This window comes from Leguminivora glycinivorella, chromosome 1, assembly GCF_023078275.1.
Source record: "Leguminivora glycinivorella isolate SPB_JAAS2020 chromosome 1, LegGlyc_1.1, whole genome shotgun sequence".
In the NCBI taxonomy this organism is placed as follows: domain Eukaryota; kingdom Metazoa; phylum Arthropoda; class Insecta; order Lepidoptera; family Tortricidae; genus Leguminivora; species Leguminivora glycinivorella.
The window spans coordinates 2417162-2426095 of NC_062971.1; positions in this window are offsets into that span (position 1 = coordinate 2417162).

An 8934-nucleotide genomic window follows, 5' to 3' on the forward strand; every position below is an offset into this window, starting at 1 on the left:
TAGTTGGCGATAATATTAATATTTGAAAATTTTAACACGTATCAAGTTAAGAATGTGGGCCAAATTGTCAAAACTGAAGTTCAAAAGTTTTAATCCTGTGTCAAGAGATGGCCGTTTATTAAGCACTGTGACTACACATTTTACTTTGACGGTACGAGTAACTCTATAGTAACCACAAAATTAAAATTTTGAAAAAAACCCCGACCGCGACATAGTGGACCGATTTTCATGAAACATGGCTAAGAACACTCCCGACTAACTCAGCTTTCAGACAATAAAAACTAAATCGAAATCGGTTCATCCGTTCGGGAGCTACGATGCCACAGACAGACACACACACAGACAGACAGACAAACAGACAGATAGATAGACAGACAGACAGACAGACAGACAGACGGACAGACGGACAGACAGACACGTCAAACTTATAACACCCCTTCGTTTTTGCGTCGGGGGTTAAAAAAAAGAGTAGAAAGCGAGAGTAGAACAGAACACACTATAATCACCGCAAAACTAACTGATGACTGATGTCGTGCTTTTTCTTTCATGCTAATGGAGACTCAGTGAGCTAGAAAGGAATAGTACTATAACATCAGTCGCCAGTTTTGCGGCAAGTATAGTGCCATTCCTTATTAACCAATTATTTGAGAAAACGGAATGACACTACAATGTTGCCACTTTTTAATTTCTTCATATTCTGTGAGTTAAAATATTGCATTTACCAGTTTAATAAAGAAAGTTTTTATGATACGAGCTTATGTGGTGAAAATTATTTGATCTCCGCCACAGAACGCTGCAATGAAATAAAAATATTATTCCCTAGCTCAGCTAGTTTATTTTACTATCCCGATTGAGTTACGAGCCGATACAATAAGGAATTTACCGCCCAAGCATCGAAATATCCATAAACTGAGTGCGTAGGCAAGTGGCTAATTCCTTACGCTCCGTGGCTAACGATACTCTCTCTATCGCTTTTCAGTATTCGGGCCATTTTTTTCAAAGTTGTTCACCCCACTTTTTTTGTAACATGGGTATTCTTTACGCGAGTCATACTCAGAATCGTGAGGTTTTTCGATTCTGATAGGAGAAAAAAAAATGTTTCAAGATTTCCATACATTTTTCAAACTATCCATTCCGTTACCGCCATACAAAGTGAAAAATTGGTAACGGAATGGGAAAACAACCTTGGGACACTATTTTTTTCTCCTATTAGGATTGAAAGAGCTCGCGATTCTGAGTGGGCATTACATAAAAATTTCCAAATCCAAAAAAAGTGGGGGGAAAAAAATTACCCATTAGCACAAAAATCACGGAAGTAATATCAGCACAAAAAATCACTGATTTAATAATACTACTTAGTCTAAGGCCTGAGAAACTTAGTTAAATGCACTAAGGGCCGGTTTTTCAATCGCCAGATAAATATATCTACATAGCTGGGCACCGTTAATCAAATAGTTAACTTCGATAATCGTTAATCCGTTACTTAAAAAGTTAACTTCGTTAATCGTTAAAGCGATACATTTCGGTAGATTTAACGGAAGTTAAAGTTAATCGATAATCCGTTAACACGTCATAAAAATAGGACTCCACTGTAGGTATCATGTATTTATATTTACTAAGATCCACCAAAAACCATTAAAACATGTGACGCCAATTGGTAAAAAACCGAAATGTAATAATTACGGTATCTTCGGGCTTTTACCGCCGTTGGTTGGCTAAATCCTAGGTTTTACTTCGGATTGGTAATTATTGGGTCATTCATGCGGTCGCGATCGTGGTGCGTTGGTTCTTCAGATTGAGATTTGAGATGACAACTCGATGTTGTGGGCCACGATAACTTGGTAGAGTTGCGCGATTTGTCTGTCATGCTTGATGATTGCACTCTATTCCCAGGTTAGTGATCGATCTAGCACGCCTAATAAAATTTAGAAGATCTCGAATAAGTGATCCAAAGTCGCCAATTGGTCTTTAGACTGTTTTATAACTGACGGATCAGCTTTTACCGATAAAACCTAGGTTTTGCCGTACTATGAGCTTTTACAGTAACAGTAAGAACGTGGTTTTCGCGGCGCAGCGAGCCGCTTGGGGTGCTGGATTAACGATTAACGGACTCTATGAAATTTAACGGAAGTTAACGAATCCGTTAACATTTTTTAAAGTTAACTTAAAAGTTAATCCGTTAATCGAAATGTTAACTTCGTTAATTAACGATTAACGGATTAACGAGTTAATGCCCAGCTATGTATATCTATCAGATAAAGTTATCACTATCCTTTTCATCACACGTATAAATGACAATGACAGCTAACATTTATCTGACAGATATTATTTATCTGGCGATTGAAAAACCAGCCCTAAGTGTAAGGCGTGCAGTGGGGTGGGACGTGCGATGTGCATGTCAAATAATTGAAGCTCATACAATGGCATTTTCGCGAAAACAATCACAAAAAAAAAATTCTAAGGTAGGTAAATTTTATGTTTTTCCTACTCAGAGTCACGAGCCATTTCGATCTAGGACAGAAAAATTGTCCCAAAATTTTCTATTACTTTTCACACTTTCCACTTTGTAACCGTTGTGTAATGTGTTTGAAAAGTAACAAAGTGGAAAAATTAAATTTGGGACGCTTTTCTCCGCCTAGTAGGATGGAAAGGGCTCGTGATTCTGAGTAGGAAAAACATAAAATTTAAAACATCAAAAAACTTCAAAACTTTTATTTGCTAAAATGCACGTACATCATAATATAATGGTGGAAATATATACATGGTATCAGTGCATTGACTCATATGGCATGCAAATCATAAAAATACCTAAGTATTTCACAAAAGATTTTGAATGGAATGATGGATGGATGAATCTCCTTTGGCGAAAATGCCCACAAGTGTACGCTGTGCATAGAGTGGATGCACGCTCGCCCGGCCCGCTACACGCCCCGCCGACCGCTCCGCTCTGAGCGTCCACCCAGGCCTTACAATTATCAAGTGACAGCGACCGAATGCCCAAACGCTTCACGATTCGCTCACGATTCGTTCACGTTTCGGTCACGATTCGTTCACGATTCGCTCACGATTCGTTCATGATTCGCTCACGATTCGCTCACGATTCGTTCACGCTTCGCTTACGATTCGTGAGCGTTTCGTGAAGCGTTTGTGCAATCGGCTACGCACACAGTTCTTCGTCGCTCACACTGACCGGCCGTTGCCACTTGCCATCCGGCGTGCTACACCTGTGCTAGAGCTGATGGTCAGTGGGTTCCTTTAGCCATTGGCATCTTGTTTACGCGTCCTATTACTATCGGAACGGAAGCGAGAAACGAATTGACAAACGCATCTCACATTGTTTAACTAACTTACAAATAGTATTTTGTACTTACTTTCTTTGCAATTAGGTTTAAAATTTATCAATAAAAAATAATACTAACATTGTAATGCAATAAGTAACTGTTAAGTAAAAGTTGACCGTATCGTGCCATATTCATTGGGTTCAATTTTAATTAAAAACTCGTAGGAGTAACATGTTGCCTTTAAATTTAAATAGTTACCAGTAACGTGTTTTCATTAATAGGCTAGTTTCCTACTAGTCAAATCAGCTTCTTTGTAAGAATTGTCAAAACGATTTGCTAATATGGAATTACTATGAAATACAGTCGGCTGCCCTAAGCAGAAATCAAGTATCTGGGTTTTGTCAAATTTTACAGTAGAGCGAAAAAACGATTTTTTTTTATTTTTCCTGATTATATGCTTATTAATTAATTGATAGCCTTTAAAACAGTCGAACTTTATTATACTAGATATCATTAATAGTGTACTATAATTATTTTTTCAAAATTATTAACACAATCATTTTAAAATACAAAAACAGCTTTCTGCGTAGAATGCGATAAGAAAATTTTAAAGCTTTTCTACAAGAAAGCAAGTATCTTGAACTGTTTTCATTTAGTTTTGGTATGCTTGTTATTTTTTACTGTATCTAAAACACAAACTACAGAACGGATTTTCATGCGGTTTTCACCAATGAATATAATGATTCTTGGGAAAGGTTTTGGTATATAATTTGTTGAGATCTTGTTTGAATTGGTTGAAATACGTCAATTTTTGCTAATCAAGTCGGTCAAAATTCTGCTGGCTGAGAGCTTTAATCGAAAACGCTGCCCAAACTGTTTGAGATATATTAAAACAATGTATGGCGAAATTGTGTATCTTTCATAGACATACAAAAAAGTCCGTAATAGCATATGTTTATCTTTTCAGGATAAATTACTATAACCATTTTTATGATAGCCCCGTGCGTAGCCGGGGCGGACCGCTAGTATATGTTTACAATGTATACATTTTAGATAGATGCCTTCAATGTAGTGTATGTCATGCTTGTGTAAATTAGGTTTTAATATAAATGCAATATTGGAGTAATCCACGGAAAAGAAGCTCTAGTTGTGTTTGAATGCAAGTTGTCTTAAGATTATAGGTTTAAGAGGTTTTTCTGTCACGAAGAGTTCAAAAATACTCATTAAACTTAACCAATTACTCACGTTGTAAGAGACTATTTAAATAATAAAAAAATCCTCGAAAGGGATTTCCCGTGGAACGCACAATATTAATTAAGTACAGTAGGTAGGTGCCTAAATACTCGAAGACAGAAAAAAATAATGAAAGTTACCTATAGTCTTCCTTAATTATAATAATAGGGAACTGTAGTTAAAATAAAATATTTTGTACCATGTACGAAATAAAGCATTATGAGCAAATAAGTATGAGAAAACATGGACAGCAGTTATTTTTAAATCCAATTTCTACTTAATAAGTCAGGTAGAAATATATAAAGTAACTGAGTTGACCGTGACGTCACTCAATTCAATTTCATATAAATTCCATATTAGCAAGCCGTTCAAATTCGTTTTGACAGTTCTTAAAACGAAGCTGATTTGATTAGGAGGCAAGTAGCCTATTGATCAACTAACCAACATGCAATAATTATGTAAGTATGATCGTTATATGTATTTACGTATTTTTGATAAAATAAGTTTCATATTAAATAAGACAAGATCCTCGTGCTTTTACTGTTTACATCTGGTTGTTTTAATACTAAGGCAATTTCTACCTGAAAACCCAAGTTAATACATGTATAAGCAATTACAAGCTTTTGACATCATAACATAATGATAGACGCCGAAGTCAAGTAACTTCACAATCAATATCAATAGTTCTACGCTGAAGTCAAGTAACTTATCAATAAATATAGCCGTACTGTGGAGTGACGTCACGGTTAACTCATTTACTTTATGTCTTTCTCTTTACCTTATAAAATAGAAATTATGTTTAAACATAACTACTATCCATATATTTCTTCTAATTATGAGGTGCTTATATTTCGTACACTGCATAAAATATTTTATTTTAAATAAGTATAGGAAAATAGCCTATTCTTTACCTCCTGAGTCCGAAACCGTTTGTTTTGTTTTTGAATCTGGAGCCTTTTGTTACTCAATGAAAGTTCAAAATTAATTTTGGAATGTGTACAAAAATTTGTACACGAGGACTTAGGAGGATTTTTGAAACTATTTTTCTCATGTCTCTCTTTTAATATAATACACTATACACAGCGCTTTGTATAGTCAATCAATTGGAACCCTAGGCCACTGTAGAACTATGTCATAGTGACGTTATAAATTAGATTGTAAGAAATCTCTTACTGCGTGTCATTTTGACATGGGTGTAGAGTGGCCTAGGATTCCAATTGGTTGACTGTCCATATATTTAAAGTCACACCGCCATTAATTAACATTATCAAACCTTGTTTTCTTTTAATGTTTTTTTTTCTCTCTTTTAATGTCTATTAGAGTTTGAACCGTAAACTTTTATGTACTTTAAGATTGACTTTGTGAAACTACTTTTATTGTCAAGTACGAGGTTTCTAAAGTAAATTTTGTTTGTTTATTCTTCAAGTTTGGGTTCGATCGGAATGTATTGTTATATTATGTCTAATTCTGTCATTGTTTGGATGATGGGGGTATGGCGGTGTTAAAAATAGTGTATTTCGTTGGACTGTTGGATTCGTTTGAAAAATAAACACCAGATACTTTTACTCCCGAAAAGAAACATCCTACGATAATTAATACCTAAAATACCTAAATAGAATGAAAATAAGGAAAACAATGTGTTTTTCGTGATTGAGACAGATATAGGCCGATTGTCCACTATCATATGTTTATCATAGAAATATGTTATATGATCATAGGTCTGTAATGTCTGTATGCCTCCCTTTTTCTCCAACGTGAAGAAAAAGGACGGCATGTTGCCTGATGATCACATTTCTATGACAAACATATTATAGTGGACTATCGGCCTTATCCATAATATTAGGCTGGCTTCGTGCACGCATCAATATTGCTGTAATATTACGCGCGACCTAGCACATGATTGCCGCGGGAGTATGTCGCCGCGAGATAGATATTACGCGCGCAATCATGTGCTAGGCCTCCAGCATTTGTGCATTCGAGGCACCACCGCTACAAATACATCATCCGATGGCTCGGGTTTGATGACAGGTGCCGCACTTCCACATATGTGACATTATCTGGGTAAAGGGACCTTGTGGATGGCGCTTATGGCGTTATGAGCGATGTTCGTGTAGAAATACGACGCCGTGGGACGTAAACGCCATCGACAATAAGGTCTCTTTACCCAGATAACGTCTCATATAGACTAAAATCAATATTTTATAGATTTTTTATATTAGTTTCTGTGTAATTTGGTCCTATAATAAAAATTATTTCGAATATCCGTGTCACCGTTACCGTGTAAAGTTGTAAACCATTAAAAAATAACCCTTTATTATTTACTGGCTTTTGCCCGCGGCTTCGCTCGCGTTAGAAAGAGACAAAAAGTAGCCTATGTCACTCACCATCCCTTCAACTATTTCCATCAAAAAAATCACGTCAATCCGTCGCTCCGTTTTGCCGTGAAAGACGGACAAATAAACAGACACACACACTTTCCAATTTACACAAATTTTAATTGATCCTATTTTGTTACCAACATTTAGTAATATAATTCGACTTTCCAATTTATAATTATCATTCAAATGACCTACTAAATAAAGCTTTGCTGATAAATCATTTAAATCATCCAAATCTGTTCCATATTGATTTGTGACGAGTGTTTGAATTAATTAATTCTAAATAAGTTATCACAATTTATTATTCACCAAATGGAGTATTCAAACGTACAGCTATTTCTATTTTCTATACATGACGTGGACGTAGATTTTTTTTATACTACGTCGGTGGCAAACAAGCATACGGTCCGCCTGATGGAAAGCGGTCACCGTAACCTATGGACGCCTGCAACTCCAAGTATCACATGCGCGTTGCCAACCCATTAGAAACTTGTACAGTCCCTTTTGCTGTGTTAAGTTCCAATGAGGGTTCGGGTTCCGACGACTCAAAGGACAATACCTAGACGGAACAAATTAGTTCCGTAGATCCTTCCGTCACCAGCACACCGCACACCCTCGTTGAGCTCTGGCAGCCTTACTCACCGGCAGGAACACAACAATATGAGTAGGGTCTAGTGCTATTTGGCTGCGGTCTTCTGTAAGGCGGAGGTACTTCCCCAATTGGGCTCTGCTCTAGATTCGTGCGAGATGATATCCGCTGTGCTGTGCCCTACCACACAAAGCGGAATATCATTCGCTATGCCCTACCTCCTAGCAAAATAATTTGAATTCATATTTTTTTTCCATGTTCTACATATTTGACCTAGTGTCCACTGGTCATATATGACACGCTTTTTCTGTAGATACACATTACACATGGAGCTCAAGTTAAGTGTAAAACATGGTAAAAAATCGATGAGTTGAATAATTTTCCCCAGTCGTAATTTCCCCGCTGCACCTTACCACAGTGTAATAAAGAATACTATCGTACAGTATGGCCACTCCCGCTCCCCGCTGAAAGTGCCGCCGACCCGCTCTTGGTCACCTCGCAGTTACCGCCTGTCAGAAACGTGACCAGTCTGTCATATCTCACTCAACAATCATGGTACGCCTTCACCTACACGAGCTTAGACTGTGTGCGTAGGAACACACCTCTTTTATGTACTTGATCGCCATTGTCCGAGGTGTGACCTTACAGACTTAAATTTGTTAAAAGTTATAAAGTTTAGTACATTACGATACAACTGATACAAGTGCGTAAAAAAGGAAGTTTGAAACGAGTGGCGATAAATTAAAACACGACCGAAGGGAGTTTCGAATTTATCGAATTTATAATATGAATAATCTGCCGGCGTATCATGCTGCCAATTTTATCACTTATCCACGTGGATAAAGCATCCGTCACGCTTTAGCAAGTATGTCAGTGTGAGAGTGACAGATGTCTTATCCACGTGGATAAGTGATAAAATTGGCAGCATGATACGCCGGCTGATAAAGATGAAATACACTACTGGTCGTTGCGCCGTCGTTGCGTTGAAGGTTTTGCCTTATGACTTTTTTTTCTGTATTTTTCTCTCAAATGTGATGAAAAACATTGTGTGTAACTCAGGAGGTGAAGATATTAAATACTCGTGTCTATATTCACTCCTGCCTGCGGCTGTCATGAATATATCACGACAGTCGTATTTAATGACCCCTTACCTCCCTTGTTGCACAATGTACTATTATTTTCATCTCAAAATGCTACCGCACTACGAGATCTGAGTAATGTCAGCTAAACTTTAAACTTCAGTCCTTAATATCGCATCAAAAGAAAACTTCCCTGCCCTGTTGATTGCTAATTATTTCAACATTGTATTTAAGCCCTCTATAGGCCGTAAAACCATTTGTAAGGATAGCGACAATGTTGGCATCCTTAGAGTTTAACTGCCTTAACTTATAACGAGGCCCACATTGTATACTTTATGGTTTAGGGCTGGGAAAACGACTTTTCGGTATCAATA